At 41.3% G+C, this 19843-nt stretch overlaps 1 protein-coding gene across 1 annotated transcript in view; it reads left to right on the top strand.

Annotated features, from left to right (window-relative positions):
• The window catches only part of SUSD5 (sushi domain containing 5), a 634112-nt gene that overhangs the window by 127007 nt on the left and 487262 nt on the right, over window positions 1–19843 (top strand). The gene's annotated exons all lie outside the window — the stretch shown is intronic.

Here is a 19843-nt window from a genome sequence, read left to right as displayed (position 1 = left end):
GGATGGCTTTCGGGGCTGTGGATGCATATATAATTAAGAGGACTATGTGACGTTGGTCTCATTTTTTTGTGAAAAAAATCATTGGAAACAAAGGGCCAGATGTAGGAGCCCTAATACCGGTCGGTAACGGCCGAATTCGGCCGTTACCGACCGGTATTTGGATTTTCAGATGTAGGGGCCATTATTTTACAGAATCGGTAAATTTACCGATTCGGTAAATTTACCGATTCTGTAAAATACCGAATCGGTAACATGCCTTTACTTGGGGTGCTAGAGGGTGTCAAAGTGACACCCCCTGCACCCTTGCAACATTCAGTATTTACCGATTCGGTAAATACCGATTCGGTATTTCCCATTGATTCCTATGGGCTTCACAGCGGTAAAATTCGGTATTTATGAGTCGGTAAATTGAAGTTACCTACATCTGGCCCTAATCTTTAATCTTTAGATAAAAAGGGAGTTAAAAAACGCTGAAAGAAACAGTTATGAAGTAGAGTACATTGAATTATTATGAATAAGGCTAAGAATTTGGGTTACAGTTAAGAAGAGGTGTGGTTCACAAAAGAGAGGTGTGAAGCATCTCCACACTTAAATAAAAAAGAATAAACAACATTTACCTCAGCTTTCTCTGTATAAGGACCGAGAGTGATGCAAAACCAATCATAGATGTAGGGCCTCGAGATGACTCGCCAGTGACTAATATCGAAGTGAATAATTATCTCCCAATCTCAATAAACTGCTTGGTTATTTATGTAAAATAGCCATGTATAAATCCTAGAGAGACGCCTGGCAATTCAGAGTAATTACCACTTGAGGAGTTTTCAGTCTACTGTCATCCAACTAACTCTACTTTACTTTTCCTTCCCTAACCGACCATAGAAAAAAAACAATCGTCTTGTTTTTTTTGCATTTAAAATGTGTCTCACCACTTTCCACAGATACATTTTCAAGAATTCTCACCGTGGCAGTGTTTTCATCGTTGTGACTCCTTTCCTCCTATTGCCCTTATTACGAACCCTTTTTACTAGTCTAGCCTGTTTACCACATGTTGCAAACAATTAACTTAGTGAAATAATTACATTTCCAAGAGGGAGAATAAATGCTGCCTACAGACAACTTCTACTGCTTTCAGTTTTTGCTACTGGTCTGCAAAGCGTGTGGGATGCTTACCTGCCCATGCTGCCCTTTGAAAAGTTAAACTTGTGCACAGCCTGACTGATTGTCCTTTGAAATTGTGAGAGGCACTGGAAACTGATTCGCATCCGTCATCCGTCATCTGGCCATTTTGGTAGCTTTTTGGAATATAAGCTGGAGATTCCTTGCAACTCAGTGAACATATTTTGGAATTGGATCTGCTTGGGTGCTATTGCTCTTGGTGTATCTAGAGTGAGAAATTGTGGGTCACCCAATGCCTCTTAGCTTGGACTAATTCTGAAAGTCTGGCTGAATCTCTGCTGGACTGCCTTTCTGCTCTTGATGCTTTGCCTGCATGTAAGCTCTCAGCAAGCCTAAGAACTAGAGAGCACCAACCAAGCACTATGAAGCCCATTCACCATAGGATCAGATATAGGCTTCTGAAGAAAATACCTTCATGGCTTTTGGTTTCTGCAGAGCTATTCTAAGAAATTTAGGGGCAGATTTATGAAGGCCTTGCGCCGCCGGTGCGTCACTTTTTCCCATGTTAAAAATGACGCACCGGCGGCGCAAGGCCTTCATAAATCTGCCCCTTAAAACTTTCAGACGACAATACGAGGAGTTGTCTGAGTGATTACTACATGTGTGCTGGCCCCCACCCTATTCTCATTATATGTTAATGATATTCCTGAATATCTTTTGGGCTGCAAACATGATGCTCCCAAACTAGGGGGGGTGGCAGTACGGCACTGTTAATTGCTGAGGACACGATTTTAATATTCCAAACTCCTAAAGGTTTGCAAAGTTTAATAAATACCTTTGGGATATATTGCGAAGCTAAGGGCCTGGAAATAAATTCTAGTAAAACAAAATATATGGCAGTTAATCCACATAAATCTTTTAAAAAAATGTAACTGTCAATAATCAGAAGATAGAATACGTGCATCATTTTAATTATTTAGGTATTACTTTGGACACTAAAAAGACTTGGGGACCACAGTTGGAGAAAAGTAAAATTATTTTACTCCAAAACTCTCTCCCAATAATGAGAAAACATGAAAGTAGTTTGTCTAAAGCAGTATCTCCTGCCCTTGAGGTATATAAATACAGGGCGCAATTGGCATCTTTATACGGGACAGAACTGTGGGGCCCCTTGAAAAATAATACTTTTATGGTGGGCGAAAATAAGTTTTTTTAGAAAATTACTAAGTCTTCCTATGCGCACACCGTTAATACCAATTGTAATGGACCTAAATATACGCCGTACAGATGAACAGGCAATTATACGGCCATTATTGTTTTGGGTCCGGCTGTGTTTTAACTCGCCCATTATAGAGAAGGGCTAGAAGAAATCCTAAGACTCAAAAATGGTACTGGGTTGCCATAGTTGAAGCCTGTCCAAGATTGGTTTTATAAACCAGGACTTAAGCATTTTTGGGAGTACCCTCTTGGATTGTCCATGGCTTCAAAAAAGTTGTTGAAGCAAACTTTTTGGGCCTTTACTCAAGATACATTGTCCCATTGTTCAGATTTAGCTACATTGTCAACACGGTTCCTTCTAATGAAACCAAACTTGAATTTTGAGCCATTCTTGGATGAAATACAACCACAGTTAGCTAAATCTCTATACCTGAAATTTCGTTATGGTGTTTTACAGATAAATTCAAACACAAAAAAATGGGACAATAGGCATGGGGATGCAAATGCAGGAAGTTGCGTTGTATGCCACACAGGTGCAGAAGAAAATGAATTACATTTAATATTCTTCTGTCCAGCTTAGTTACAACATAGGAGGAAATGGATCAAACCCATTTGCCGGTTAATGGGTATTAGATCCTGCCATGAGGCAGAAAGAATATTGCGAACAGATACCACACAATCAGTGGTTTTTAGTGTTAGCAGGTACCTCTTTGGTGTAAGTTTAATAAGAAAAAGAGAAGGCTTGAAATTTTAGGTTTATACGTTTGAATTACAATGGTTTTGTACTTGCACTTTATGATATACATGGACTTTACAACTAGCTTTATACATTTTGCATTATACTAGAGGAAAGGTGCTTCCCTATATATTATTATATTTTCACATGTACGCAGATGACACCCAACTATATCTCAAATTACAATCCCCTAATGACATTTTACTCCTGAACTCAACGATCAGAAGCACCCAATCCTGGCTTGCTGAAAATCACCTCAAACTCAATGCTCTGAAAACAGAATTCCTTCTGATCTCACCTCCCGCGAAGATCTCTACCACTCAAACCTGGCTTAAACAGCTAACTGCACTCAATGTCCAACCCACCATAGTGGATTCAGCAAAATCCCTAGGCATAACTCTCGACTCCAATCTCAACATGCAGCATCACATCAGCAAGGCTACTAAGGGAGCGAACTTCCAAGTCAATACCCTGAGGAAACTTAAACCCTTCCTACCAGCCAAAGACTTTCAAAATGCAGTTCAAGCACTAGTAATCCCGCGAATTGAATACGGCAGCATCGCCCTCTGCGGTCTCCCGTTAACCACTACTGCACCCCTAAGAGCTTCTCTAAACGCTGCAGCGAGACTCATCACTGGGTCAAAAAAACACTCGCATATCTCCCCTGACTTGAAATCCTTGAATTGGCTGCCTTTTGAAGCCAGAATACACCTGAAAATCGCCTGCATGACTCACAAGGCTGTACACCTGAGCTCTCCCGGATACCTCACTCAGAAGCTGTCAATCTCTGGCGGCTCTAGAATCACTAGAGGCACAAACAATCTTCTGCTAAAACTTCGAAGATTCCGGAAGGAAAAAACTTATAAACGCTCCTTCTCGGGAATGGCACCCAGAATCTGGAACTCACTTCCTCCTGAAACCAGGCTCATCTCCTCCATCACACTTTTTAAGAAAGAAGTAAAAGCTATCCTCATGGCCAAATACACTTGACCTACTATCGTGGAGCTGTAAAGACTCTACACCGATCTGTATCATTTTGTTTGAACTCTACGACTATGTGTCTCACCTGTATTATTGACTTACCTGACTATCTATGCACACATGTAGTTGTAATATTTGCATTATTGATGTACCTGTTCTACTTTGCTCCCTCACGTACCTACCCATCTCACTTATTATGTTTAATTTCGCTACACCTAATGACCTGCTACTCACTCTCTTGTTGTATTCCCGTCTTTGTAAAGCGCTCTGATATCTGCAAAGATCTTGTTTGCGCTATATAAAACTTTCAAAATAAATTATAACTGGTATATGCTTTGAATTATGTATATTTTTAATAGACTTTTAATAGATTCGTTTTTTTGAGTTGTAATTTATGAAGCTCATCTAATGGATGTCTGATGTGAAATGCTCCTCAATGTTTTTAAACAAATTTACCAAATTGTGGGATTTTATGTATATTTATTTTTTTAATGTTTAAGAAAGGTCTTGTATTGGGATTTTGATTCCCAATAAGTGTGCATTGGTTTAGCGGTCCCTTTTTGAAATGTTATGATATGATGTTTTTATTGTGATGTGTATTAACTAAATGTAAACCTTTAATGGTTTTTTAAACCAACAAAAAGATTATTTGACTTTGACTTTGATTGCTACACGTGCACCTGTAGTAAAAACCTAATATTATTGAAAAAATATATTTAGACACAAATATCATCTAAAAAATATTGGGATGATAAGAATATCATGGGAATGAATAGTGCATGTAAGAATATCTTTTTTAAGGTGTTTAAAACCATAATATTAACATTTGTTGTATACATTTTTATGATGTTTTATTAGTTTGTGTTCATCAAATATTTATATTTAATTGTTAATTATTTGTAATGTTTTTAGTAGAGTTTACCATTTTGATTTGGAGATATATATTAGAAAATGATTTTTATTTAATTTAATTTTTGTTTATTTCTGATATGTTGAAGTTGTAGAGGAGGAGGTGTGAAGTATTTATAAGATATATATTAAAGAAGGGTGTTTATTCATTTTGTAACCAATAATTGGTTAATTAGATTATTATTTGTGTACATTATTTAGTTTTTTAGATTAATAGTTTTAGTTTGAATTAATATATTTTGCTTGAGTTTTTTTGACATATTTAGTATTTTTATTATATTTTTAATTGCTGTGATTTGCTATAGTTTTGTTTAAGTATTAATTTGTGTTTTTTGTGAGTTAATGGGTAGTACTTTTGGCGCTTATCGTGCAAGTACCTTGCGATGATGCATGGTCCGGGGGAGGTGCGCTCGGATCAATATCTTTTGGTCTATTTAATTCTGCCTCAATAACGCCATGTGGCAATGACTTACGGTGCACTGAGTAAGTAGTACCTGTGGCGCTCAGGGTGTATTACAGTTAGTTGTAGTTCTCATTTGTGACGATTTTTTTTGTGAAAGCTATTGCTGGAAAATTGGAGATAGTGGCTGTTTCACTAGGTTCATAATGAAGTGCTAATTTAAAATCACTGAAAAAAACTATAGGTTTAAAGACGATTATAATTACAAATTAGCATAAAAAAAACACTGAAATTCATAGGTTTCAGGGACGTCATAGTTAGTTGGACATTTCACGCTAACATTGAGCTAACTATAACTTGCGCCCCCGTAATGCACTGCTGATGACGTCACATTTTACATCATTCATGACATGGTCAGTGACATCAGGGCAGTCAGAGTGTCATCGGGAAAATGCAGTCCTGTCATGTGGTTCAAAGCCGTGAGCACCTCCATCCAGAAACGACGGATGGGCGGACAGTCCCAGGCGATGGGGTTTGTTGTAGGAGGTCGTGTAAAGGGGACATGATGGGGGTTCCTGTGGGAAGCAGGGCATCAGGGTTTTAAAGTCTGGGCAGAGTCTGACATAGTAGAAGTGCTCTGGGGGGAGGGAATTACAGAGCCAAAGAATTCCTTGCTTGTTCGGAATTTGTGCCCAGTGTAGAGATGTCCCAAGGATTGTATTGATAGTTTGCGGAGGAGTTTGTGACATCCGCCCTCTTGTGTAACTGGGATATCCTGTCTACTGGACAGGGGCAGAAGGGGGGAATACAACAGAGTGCATTGTGTGAGGTTCGCTAGGTCTTGCCATGCGCTGATGGTGCATTGTACAGTGGTGGAGGCGAGACGCCGCGGGACTGCAGGGCTGCTTAAATAGGCAGTGCAAGGGGTTCGGCCATCTATGTGTCTTCGATTGCTAAGTGCGGCATGTAGGGGGGGGGTTTATCCAATATAAGGCAAAATGTGCTTTCGCGCAGCTAAAATATAACTCCAGGTCTGGTATTTCGCAACCCGACTTCGCAGAAGGGACGCGTGAGAGTGGTCCAGCGAAGTCTGGCTATTTTTCCTCCCCAAGTGACTTTTATGAGTTGGCTTTTAAGGGATGAGAAGAAGTACTGGCTGGCGACTGTAGGGAATATTAACAAACAACTATAATAGTTTGGGCAATTTTACCATTTTTATAAGAGCTGTTCTGCCGGCCATGGACAGGGGGAGCGTGACCCACCACGCCATTTTTTCCGTGATTGAGTCTAATGCGCGACCATAATTTGCCCTCATGAGTTCCTCTCGTTTACAGGAGATGACTATCCCAAGGTAGGTGAGCGTGTCCTTGTACCATTTTAGGGGATAGTCCTGTTCGAATCTGGGAGTGGAGTCGGTGAGGGGGTAGATTTGGGATTTGCCCCAATTGATATTGACTCAGGAAAGTCTTCCAAAGAGGATAAAGAGTCTGAGAATGGGATTCAGGCTTTCATCCGGATTACGTAAATATAGGGTGATATCGTCCGTGTATAGAGAAATTAGTATTTGCCTTTCTGGGTAGATGATGGCATGGTCGCGGAAATGCTGCCGGACCTTGGCAGCGAGTGGTTCAATGGCTGAACAGGAGGGGAGATAGGGGGCATCCCTGTCTGGTGCCTTGGCCTATGGTGAAGGTGGGTGAGCGTTTACCATTGATCAGCACTGTAGCATGCAGGCCCTTGTAAAGTAGATTTACCCAGGCCAGGACTGGGAGAGGGAAACCCATGCGATTTAGTACAAAGGCTAGATAGTCCCATTCCAGGGAGTCAGACGCCTTAGTGGCATCTAAAAAAATAGCTGCGGCTTTGGGGTGAATATCGTGAAGAATCGCGCAGAGGGTGCGCAGGTTACGGGAGGTGCCGCTGGTCGACACAAACCCTGACTGGTCGGGGAGTACCAGAAGAGGCATTAGAGGGCTGATGCGGTTTGATATTAGTTTAGCTAAAATCTTGGCGTCAACGTTTATAGGGGTCTATACGAATCCACCTGTGTGTTCGGCTTCCCCGGCTTATGTAGGGAAATAATCAATGCTTTGCGCATCGATTGAGGCAAGATGCCTGATTCGCGAGCCTCTTCAAACACATGTCGTAGAATAGGGCTAAGCAGATGTCGATATGTTTTATAAAATTCGTCCGGGAGGCCATTCGGCCCCGGAGACTTGCCAGATTTTAGTTGCATTATGGCCGACATAATCTCCTCGTCCTCATGGTGTGCAAGAAGAAACTCTCTCTGTCCGTCACCTAGCCATGTAATGGCTGTGTCTTCAAAGAATGGGATCAAATCTACCGTCTGTCGTCTGTGTGTTTTGTATAGGTGTTTATAAAATATCCTGAAAATATTTACTATGTCTGAGATGTCTCTGTATGTCTGGCCATCGTCATCCTCTATTTCAAGTATAGTGTTGGCAAAGCGGGGGCGAATTATAGAAGCAGGTGCTTTACCCGGTCTTTCTCCCTCACCACATTGGAGTGCCTGATGGTATTTCTCTCTATATTTGCACTCCCTGTCAGCTGTTTCTTGGTAGTCAGTGACTTGGTCACGTAAGCGTGCCTTCAGTTCAGGGGGGGCATGGTTCAAATATTTAGTTCCACCTGTTTGATATCAAGTTCAAGCTTCCGCAGCGTGGCACGAATATGTTTTAGGAACCCTCCGCTTATACCACGCATAGTAACCTTGAAGGCTTCCCATATTGTTGAGTAATGCAGAACCGAGTCTTCATTTCGGGGAATGAAATCTGATATCTCTTGCTCCAGTTCGTCTTTCAAGACGGGGTCTAATAAAGTTTGTGGATTGAGATGCCAGGACACGTATGGTGGATCTTCATGGGATGGTGTGAGAGTGAGAAGTACGTGAGAGTGTCTGAATATGTGCGGGAGAGGTGAGTTACACGAGTTAACCAAGTTGCCATCCCTTTGTCTATTAGCCAGTTGTCTATTCGAACCAAGAGGAGTGGGCAGTGGAGTAGCAAGTCCCTTCTCGGTTTTGTGGGTGGAGAGTTCTCCATCCATCTATAAGGTCATATTCCTCCATAATGTGTTTGAGGGCCTTCTGTGCGCTAGTATAAGGGTGAGGTTGTGGATGTGACCTGTCCAGAGTCCGGTTTACAGTGACATTAAAATCTCCATCCCATATCAAGTGTGTAGAGCCTATGTCCATTATTTTGCCCCAGAGGATTCAAAAGAATTCCAGGTCATCAGTGTTGGGTCCATAGCATGAGACAAGCATGATGGATTGTGCGGACAGCCTACCCCACAGGATACTGTATCGAACCTGTGGATCTCCATAAGATCCAATGGGGGTGTAGGAACCAAGATTAGGGTGCCACAGGCATATGACGAGTAGGATGAAAAACATTTGCTGTTCTCCCATCTGCTGGCAAATGTGGGGGGTGCTGTGGGAGCCAAGTGTGTTTCTTGGAGCATGGTGCAATGGATGTTGTGGCGGTCTAGGTATGACAGGATATGGCGTCATTTACGAGGGTCTCCCAATCCTCGTACATTCCATGTTAAAAAGTTATATTGCAGGGAGATGGGTCGGGTCTCCATCGGGGGTATATAGAATGGTGTGGACGAGAAGTGCCTAGTGTGTGTTCTGAGTTTTCAGAGTCGGCATGTATTGGCAGAGCAGTACCATAGAAAATGGTTTAAAACATTTCCCATTCCCTCCCCCCTCCCACATCAGCATCCCAAACTCGCTGTGGTCCATCCTTCCCCCCTCCCCCCTCCCCCCTCCCCCCTCCCCATAACTTCCAAAGTCCGCTATCCCAACTGAGGACAGTGGGATTAACATTTTAACCATTTAAAGTGTACAATGTTTTAGGGATCACCTGTAGGGTGTAGTCCAGAGGCCGACCAATCTCTCCTTGCCATGCGAGGGTGCGAGGGTGATGATTTGTAGTTTCACCTTGTCACTGTGACTGTTACGATTATGCAGTGAAGAAGGTCTTGTTGATGAAGCGCCACGGATTGTGCATATTGATGCAGGCAGAATTTGCAGGCGGTCTTGTTGATGAAGCACCACGGATTGTGCATATTGATGCAGGCTGCATTTTCAGCATGTAAATAGGTTAACGTAAGCCAAACGTAAAGGGCAGACCTTATTCCCCCGCCAGCTATGGGTATGTTTGGAGGGAAGCGAGAGTAGTTCACGGGGTGCTGATATGGAGAAAAACCTAATGACAGGTGTCGCCTCATCTCAGATGCTATCCCCTAGCACTTCCCTCCAGGCCTCAACATGAGATGCTTTTCTTATATCCTGCACTCCTTCCAGTCCGTGCCGTATGGGCAGGGCATAATCAGTCATTTTTATTCTTTCTATGTTCCCTTAATGCTGAGGTGGCTGGCAGAGATTTGCTTCGACTCTGTTCAGTTCCAGGGTCAGTCTTTACAGGGTTATTCAACGTTGGATGTGCCACCATCTTCACCAGGGCGATGGGCGGGGACAGTTGGCCTGCAGGGTGTTTGGGTAGGGTTCTGAGGAAGTCTTGGGCGTGCTGTGGGTTAGTGAAAAAATGCTGTTTCCCCTGATGCGTTACTTTGAGGCGGTCTGGGAAGAGCATAGCATAGGGCATGTTAAGTTGTTGTAGTTTTTTCTTTACCTGGAGGAATTTTCTTCTTTGGTCCAGGACAGCCATGGTGAAGTCGGGATAGATCGATATCTCCAACTCCTCGTATTTAAGTTGTCCTTTTTCTCTAGAGAGGCGGAGGGCAGTGTCCCTATCCCGATAATTTAGTAACCTGGTTATGATGGGTCGAGGAGGGGTCCCGGGTGCTGGTCGGTTAGCCAATAATCAGTGTGTGCTCATTTGGCAACCAGGACCAGCAAGAAGGCCTCTCTGCCAAATAGGGTTATAAGGAGACGTTCCACATATTCTTCCATCTTGCCAGTGGCCATCGATTCTGGCACCCCAAGGATTCGTAGACTGTTCCTTCTCGAGCGAGATTCGAAATCCTTGTTTTTGGCGGCTATCACTTTCAGGACCCTCTCCATCTCCTGTGTGCGCTCACGGTGGTGCTGGATGTGTCCTCCATGTCCGAAATTCGTTGTTCCGCTTCGGTTAGACGATTGTCGTGCTTTTCCACCCTGTACGTGAGGCCATCCAGCCTGTCGTTCATAGAGTCCATTTTTGATTCAATAGATGTCAGGCTCTACTTCATCACTAGTAAGAGCTCCTTTAGATCAGCGATGGAAGTGGTCCGCGCTTCCTTCAGATTGGTCCTCGTCAGGTTCTGTTTGGGAGCGTGCAGACTTGCGGGTATCAAAATTGAGTTTTGGTTGCCTCCCATCTGGCTTCCCCATGTCTACCGTGCGAGAAGGGCGGCAGCGCAGTCTCTCCCAGATCAGGTCCACTGTGTGCCAAGATCCAGTGAGCCCAGTGTCCGGTGGCAGCGGTGCAAAGGGGGTTTGGAATGACGTAGGCAGGCGCTGCTCAATATTCACCACACGCAATTGTTAATAATTGTGATTTGTGTGTAGGCCAAAGCGGAGTTCTCAGTCGCAATCCTATATTGTGTGCGCCCGGGTCACGGGGGTAATGAAGGATAGTTGCGGGGACGGAGCAGGTGTCAGGAGGCAGTCTATGCAGCGCCGCTGAAGACAAGCGCAGGTTTGAGCCCTGGGCTAGACCTCTAGTGGGGGAGAGTTGCAATATTGCCTCGCCGTTCCCCCGTCTCTCATTCAGGGTTAGGGTTATTAACCTCTGGATATAGCGGTCCACGGGTGCAGCCTGTAGTGTGCCGCAGTTGGGCAGTAATCAGGGCGGTACGTCAGGGGAAATGCAGAAGGGGAGTAGCGTTTACCTCTCCTTCTATGGGCCTCCGTGTTCTGGGGGACTAAGGTCTCAGGGAGGAGGTGGGCGGACACACTCTAGCTGTGGGAGGCAGAATGGTGCTGGGAGGGGAGCCCAGTATTGTTGCTTTGCTCATTTACATTTTTGTCATTAAGGTGGCAGATTGCTTTCCCCCCCACAGTCTGGCAGAGGAGCAGGCCCAGGTCCTCATTGCGTCTATCCCGTACTGTCACTGCAGAAATTATGCACGGCAAGGAGTGTTTATGTCCTACCCGCAGTTTGCATCAAGGCTGCAATGGTGTGTCACAGCCTCTATGTAGGCCCCCCGCGCAGTGTCCAGGCCCCCGCCCCAGCGACTCTATCAGTGCACCGCTGAGTCGGCAGCCCCGCTGCGGCGCAGGCACTTCAACAGCCGTGGGGGTAGCAACCGAGTGCGTCTTTCACTCACCGCTAGTTTTGACAGTCGCTCCCCTCGACCTCTTTGGGCCCTCGCGACCCAGCTCCTCCTTGGGATCTCGGCCTGTTAGGCAGCTACGGCGCACCACGGGGTCCCGTCAGATGCCGGTAGGTCCGATTCCAGTGAGCCGGCCCTCCATTCTCCCAATGGCGTCAGAACAATTCACAGTTGTGCGGGGTGCGCAAATGTGCTAGCGAATCTCTCGCCCCAGGTGCGGCGGCACTTCTCAGGTGGCGCTATGTTGGCTCATGCCGCCATGTTGTCCGCTCCGCCGAGCGGAGATGCAGGTCGAATATCGCGGGTTCTAGGCAGCGATATAATCTCAAAGAATTGTTTTGGGTGCTCTAAAGCGGCAGTGCTCAAGCAGGGTCATTTAGTGGCTGATTAGGCAAGAGACGATAAGGATATTTTGCGAATGGGCACCCGAACAGCAAGAGCCTCACGCAAGTGCGGCCATCTTGCTTGGCACCCTCTAGCACCCCCCCAAATGGAAATCCTTGTCGAGCACTCTCTCCAACATAACAATTTTGTATCGGGTATTTTAATATGGCAGCAGAAACAGACACGTTTCAACCTGACAGTCTTGATTATATAACCCGTTTTTTTAACAATCAGCAACTTTTATACTACCTCACACAGGACATGTTTTCAACAAACATAAACAAAATACTTTTAGAGTAGATTACTTTACTCCCTCCTTAATTAAAATTTGTATAAATTTATCCATCTGACATTCCTCATTACGACATTTAAACTTTATACAAACTGTCAAATCAACATTGTTTTACTTCAACAAGTACAATATCATAATTTTGTATTAATTCCTGCGTGGAAATTATAATGAAAATACTAATTTGTTCACCAAGTATTGCACCATATATTGCTTTTGATTATTGCAATATTTCATATTTCATGAGTGAGTTGCAGCTAAAGGGTATAGTACCCAAATTTGAAAACCCAGCTTCTTACTAATACTTAAGTATATAAAGGTGTTTCCACATGAGGGTTGCCTTCAGATATACTCTTGCCAACATGATTAGCATGTTGGACTTCCTTAAGTTAGTAAAAAAAGCACTTAATCATAGGTAATAGATAAACGTTACTACAAATAAACTATCCATCCAGGTTCAAAACAACAGAGGAATGTCTGGGTATTAAGTCAGAGGAAATAGAATGACTTATAATGACAAAAAATGTAATTCAAAATGCACAAACTGTACGGATTATTCTTAAGGAGCTAATATGTTTTATATGTGTGTGTGTAGTTCCTCATCATTGTTCATACCGTGTAGAGTGAGCAGGTTGCTTCTAATATGTACCAAGATTCCATACTGCACAAAGCAGAAATCCTATTACCTCCTCTCGGACGTTTCGCAACTGTGTCAATTCCAAAGTACTTTGCCTTTGTCCGATTCCCTTCATGGTATTATCTAAAGTGTCTCGCTGTGTTATAACTCATGGCCTAGTATGTGATTGCCCACCAATGTTCTAAAATGCGTTTCTGTAATGGTAATGTCGTCAAACCTATGTACCATCTGTCACAGGGACAGGTGATGACATAAATAACGTAGTGAGTCTTGCATGTGATTAGTTTCATAATGTGATGTTTTTTCCTCACTCTCTCTAAGGTGATCTCCTGAACATTTAGGCGTTACTTGCATGCCTTAAAATGTCCACATCTCGTAAATAATTTACTTTGTTGGAGCTGAGTCATATTTTTTGCATTCAAATGGCTATGTACCAACATATCTCTAAAAGATAAGTTCCTTTGGCAAGCAATGTTAGGTGCTTCTTCTCTCTTGGCCCTCAACACAGTGCCTTGTGTTAGTATTATCCATCTCCTCTTTAGGATTCTTCTCAGGTTGGTCGCCTAGCTATTACATTTGATAATGAATCTAATAGGTGCCTCACCTGAATAATTTTGTCTCAGGGGTTTATCCTGTAACAATTCCTCCCTAGTTGTCTGATCTGCCTTTGCAGTGGCTTTAAGGAGATTTTTCCTAGGGTATTTCCTTACAATCATGGGTTTCATCATTTCTTGTTTAGTTTTCCTATAACTTTCTTCTGTACTGCTATTTCTCTTAGCCCTTAAACATTTTCTGTAGGCTATACTCCAGCCAAAGCTAGGTGAATGGCAGCTCTCTGCATGCAAGCTTAAGTTTCCACTGTATCTTTCCTGAAGAGTTCTGTCTGTAGGATACCTTCTTTGAGGGTAAGTTTGATGTCCAGGAAATCGATCCATTCCCTGCTACATTGAATTGTGAACCTCAGGTGTACCTCATTCCTGTTAAGATCCTCATGAAATAAGCTTCCTTCCCAAACAAGGAAAATAACATCAATGTATCTCAGCCACACACTGAGATCACTGTTCCAGAGGACCTGCTCCTCCCACCAGCCCACCAAAAGTTTGGCGTAGCTTTGGACAAAGCAGGTCCCCATGGCTGTCCCTTGTATTTGCCGATAAAGAGTGATCTCAAATAGAAATATGTTCTGTTTCAAACATGTCTCAATCATCTCAATTAACATTTGTGTGTGCTGAAGGACGTTGGCACTCCTTGTTGAAGGAAGTATTTACATGCATTCATGCCATCTTTATGTCTAATACTAGTGAATAGGCTCTCTATATCTAAGCAAACAAGCCAGCGATCATTCTTCCAACATAGGTTATTAATGTTCGGTATAAAGTCCTTTGTATCCCTAATATAGGGAATTCAAATTGTGTACAGATGGTGCTAGGGATTGATCGATAAAGGTGGATGTATTTTCAAAGATACTATTCTTCGAGGAGACGATGGGGCGGCTAGGGGGGTTGAGGGGATCCTTATGTACCTTAGGTAGCAGGTATAAGGTAGGATAGTGGATGCGTCATTTTTCAAGAATTGTAATTTATCCCAACTCAACAGTTGTTGTTCATGCCAAGTCAGCAGTCTGTCTTTTTTGTTGGAAAAACCATTTTGTAAGTACTCTGTATCTTAATCCTTCCTTTACATAACTCTCCCTGTCCATTATAACTATGTTTCCTCCTTTGTCAGAGGGTTTTAAAACTATAGTTTGATCTTTCTGTAAAGTTGTTAGACTATTTCATTGTATTTTGCTCAAATTACTGCGTTTTGGGGGGGTTCTACTCAGTTCTAAAATATCATAAGCAACAATGTCTGAGAAGACATCAATGTTGTCCTTAGGGAGTTGGCGGATGGATTTTGACGGTTCTATAAAGTCAGTTGCCTGAGTTACACCTGTGTCGATAACGAAAATAGTGTTGATAGTTTCTAAACTATCCGGGTCAAAGGTATATATATAGTCCATATATAATTGCGTAGCATGATGGGTATCGAAGGTAGTGTCCAATATTTTGACATTGAGTCATATATGTTATAATGGAGGTTGAGACTCAAAAAAGGACCAACGATTTAACGTTGATTTTTTAAGGTCACCTGCACATAAACAACATCTTATTCATCCGTACACACCTACTTGGGTTCTATTTTATTAATTACAAACTCACAATTGCCTGCCATATATGGTTTTTCACTACACACAGTACAGTACATTGATATTATTTGTTTTTGCCCTGCATTGACTTTGAACTTAATTCTGTATGTTTACTTTTAACAGTTGTAATGGAAATTATTACATTTCAAGATGGCTGACGTATGAGCTTGTACATGTCAGGCCCTTAGCCTGTTTTCTATGTTACTGATGGAGCATGATTTTTCTTGATCAAATCCTGCTCATTATTGTGTGAAATTACTAATGTACTTAAAAGAAAATATGACTTACATTGTGTCTCATTGAATACTGAGAGTTCTAAAAACTGCATCATAAAAACATGCAGAAGGGTTGCAAACTGGTAAATATGAGAGATTAATGAGAGAGAAAGAAAAACTACACTTGTTATTGAAAATAATATGAAAAAGAAAAATGTAGTGATTAATTTCAAGCAGAATACGATTCAAAAAGAGTTCTCTATTGAAATGAGTCTTGTTATGTTTATTTCAAATGTAAATCTAAAACTGCAGAGAAAAACTGTTTGATTGTTAATGAAATATGATTAGACTATGTATGAAATAGTCTAAAGGTAGTTATGTTAGATTTCTTATGCATTTACATTATATTCGAGTGTTTCAACGTTAACACTTCAGATTTTCCATGTAGATCGCAAAAATGTATTATGTCTTTCCACTGCAGGCCTTAAAGAAATGTATTCTGTCCTTCTTTATTTACTTTTAAACAGAGTAAAATGTTTATTTAGCATGTTTTAGTTACAAATATAATCACTAAAGTTCCATCTTACAGTCTAAATGTTCTCTCTTTATGAGTAATTGTGTCAACATTTGTTGCAAGTAAGTTCAGAAGCGAGAACATGGACATTGCAGATGTATTCCGTACTTCCGAGGTGAAATAAATATTGTATTTTCTTAAAAAATGAGAGATGCTGAATGAATGTATTATGTGTAAGTTCCAGATGAGTTGGACTGGAGAATGATCATTCCACGATCACCCCATGGATCACAACCAATTGAATATTGAAAACTGTGTAAAAGGCTACATCGGTGGGCTAGAGTTGTGAACATTTCGAGGTATCAAAACTTTGTGTGGATAAGTACGTGCAGCAGCTATTTCCTTGGAATTCTTGGGTGAGACATGCTGTCGGTCCAAACTCTGACTATCCTGAATTGAACTCTCTTGTTCTCACCTGCACTTCCTTGGTTGGTGAAGTTTAGCAGGCTAAACCTTTCATCTGAAAGATTAATTATTCCAGATTATTGCACGCTGTGCATTAATCCATCTTGCGTCTCGTTTCTGAATATCTACATCTGAACTTTGGTTCGTATTGTACCTGAATTTGCATACTGAATTGCAATGAATGTTTATTTCTCTCCTTTTTCTCCTCACACCAGTTATTTGATTTGATGTGATTTGCTTTGAACTGTGATTATATTGTGTTTTTACCTGTATTTTCTATTAAACCTATGTACTAAAAGTTCTAATGTATTGTTGTGTCTTGGCCATTCATATTCCGAAGTTTAGATAAAAGTGCCTTGATAGATCTACTGAGTCTGTTTGCTTATTGATGAATATTATTGACAAATATTGATTATTGATTTTTTGTTGTTAGATAGGCATTTCTTTATTACAGGTCGTCCTGAAGGAATGTCTTACGTTTCTAATTATCTGAGTCCCTATTATCTCTTACAAGGATCTATCGGAGGATCTCATGAATTGTAAATGGTTGTAGAGTGGTTGTAGAGTTTGTATGGGCCCGAACTCTATTGTTGTTGTGCATTATATTGCTGAAATGAGAGTTTATGGTGTGTTGGGTAATCTGTGTCTGTGCTCACAAAAATGTACAACGCTTCGGCTGGATCATTACTTACACTAATGGATTTATGTGGGCTGGTACGCCAAAACGTGTAGGGTGTTTTTTGTGACACAATGCCTATATATGATTTTTTATTTTTTTCATTTAGCGGTCGGAAAGACGGTTTCAATTCCGACCGGTTCATTATGAACCAGCTAGTCGAATTTGAAACTGAGCGGCTCATTACAATCCAGCCGGTTGGAATTGAAGTCGGCTGGGCCTCCGACTGGATTTTGACAGACTCAAAGAGCCCATCGGCCAGTCAGAAGTCAACCTGTAATCCATATTGATGGTTCATTTGAACATTTCATGATTGTATGTTTTTATTGGTATTTTCTATTCATATTTAGATAGATTGTCTTCTAATTGTTTTTAGATATATGCTGGGGGATAATAAATCTGAGCACTTTTCCTACTGTTGCTTATGTTGAAGTAGGAATAGTAAATCTGATCCCTCCAAAGTCCAACATTTCCCTTGCTATTGCTCAAGTTGGAGAGGGAATAGTACATTTTCTCCTTCAAAAGTCCAACACTTTCCTTACTGTTGCTCAGTTTGAGGTGGGAATAATAAATTGCCAACCCCATAATCCTGCACTTTCCCTTCTATTGCTTATGTTAGAGAGCAAATAGTACATTTTATTCTCCAAAATGTAAAACTTTCTGTGAAGTTTTTTATGTTGAACATTATATGTTATTTTTTATTTATGTATTTTTTAAATGTTTCTTTTACTGGAGTTTAATTGTTTGTTCTTTCTTTCACGTTTATTAGTTTAAAGATAGAATTGTAAATATTGTTTCCTTTTCTTTTTAACCTTGCATTAATGATTGTGGAAGTTTTCATATTAGTATTTTTCAATGTTGTCATTGCTTTAATTTGTTTACTTGTTATTTTTGGGGACTTGTGTAAAAGTGGTTTTCTTTTGCAGTATATTTTTGTTTTAAATGTGTAATTTTACTTTAGGTCTTGTTTTTAATTTGGAGTAATATTAGTAATGTATTTTAAAATGTTCATTTTATTGATTTAATAATTATGTTTTTTAATTATTTGTCTATATGTATAGCTTTCTACATAGGAGCTGTGGTTTAAATACATTTAATTATAAGTATTTTTAAATAAGTATATATTTTTAAGATAATTTCTTTTTGTATATATGGTTTTAGTATCTTTGTATGTCTTTATTTACATTTATTTTTAATTACTATATTACTTGCTTAAAAGGTTACATTTGTTTTAACCACTCATCCATCCATTACATTTAGGTCAACAAAATCAGTTATGTTCTATCTAGTACACAGTCAATATTGCGAAAGTAACCCTTTCTGATGGTATTAATGGATTTGTAAAATGTAAAAATTGCAAGGCCTGTAGAGTCAGCAAGAATATATTTAATTTCCAACTTCCAACAGGTAGAACCAGAAGATTTTGAACTTGTTGACATGTGGTTCTGATTATTGTGTATATGTGTTAGTATGCCCCTAAGAATTTTGCTTTATAGGGAGGACACAGTTCCCTGTCTACAAGATGATACGCAAACACCTATGTGCAGTCAGGAATCAGGATGTAACTATTCAGTGGCAAGACACTTAATGAACAAACATAATAGTCAACCTAAATCTCTTCAATTGTTTGCTATTATAAGATTCCAGTGATGGCATGAGGAAGTGAATATGGCTGTGCATTCTTGAATCCCATCTGGTCTTGGAACTTTATACAAAGCATCTGAATGGCTTGAGTAAGGACGAGGAGCTTTTTGTGCGTATTGGCTCATAAGTCATGACTGAAGCCTGATTACGAGTTTGGCAGTCTTGTAGTGGGCCACCAAGCCAGTGCCCCACTCCAAGTCTGCCAAACCCGTAGTCAGTTCACCCACAGGATTGCAAGTTGGAAAGGCACTGCTGTGGGAGAGCAACAGCCTGTTCCTGCATGGACTGAAATGCACAGTGTTGTGCATTTCATTCCATGAAGAAACATGGGGGTGCAAACAGACAGGGGGGCACACCATGTGCCCCCGGAATATACCCCTATGAACAGAGGCACCAGGCAGGGGGCCCTGTAGAGACCCCTTAGTTTCCTCACAACCCCACTTTTCATGGCAAGCTCACAGACATGAAAACTGTGGTCGTCATAAAACTCGTAATATGCTTGACGGTGCCACAGCAGAACCGCCAGCATATTGCAGCTTCAGACTGCGGCATGACTGTCAAGGGATAAAGAATCCCTGGTGGTAGCAGCAGTCTCATGGTAGTCCAACCTCCAAAGTCGTAAAACAGTGGTTCTATAGTCAGTGTGGCGGTAGCTGCATCGCCACCGTGGATTTCGTGGTCCATCAGGCTGCCAAATTCATATTAATTCCCTGAATGTTCTGCATGCTACATAGGTGACAAAACAAAGAAGATATGTCTTAACTGAGACTGCATTCTTATTTATATGCTATTATGAATTAAAGTGAGAGTGATTTACTATCAGTATTGTGGCTCAAGTGTAATATTTCATATATTGCCATTTTATATAGCCCTTCTGTGGAGGATACACTTTGTCTGGTACTCTATCTAGTTCTCTAGCCCTTTAGTTATAAAGTACCTTGTTAACGCTAATGTGGTACCAATTAGGGATTTGATGGAAAGGGCCTGTCTTCTGAGTATTTAACTAGGAGCGCCAGAGTACCTTGCCATCCGCTATATTGTTTTGAGGTTGCCAGAAATATATCTCCTAAACTTTTTACATCCTGGTGTCAACTATATGAGGTAGGAATAGATACAAAGCAGTCAACTACTGGGGCGTTTTGCTTATTTATGGCTTTTGATCGATTAGGCAGCT

This window comes from Lissotriton helveticus, chromosome 4_1 (assembly GCF_964261635.1).
Source record: "Lissotriton helveticus chromosome 4_1, aLisHel1.1, whole genome shotgun sequence".
Classification (NCBI taxonomy): domain Eukaryota; kingdom Metazoa; phylum Chordata; class Amphibia; order Caudata; family Salamandridae; genus Lissotriton; species Lissotriton helveticus.
Note: the sequence above shows the minus strand (reverse complement) of the source record. Positions and strands in the feature narration are given on the sequence as shown.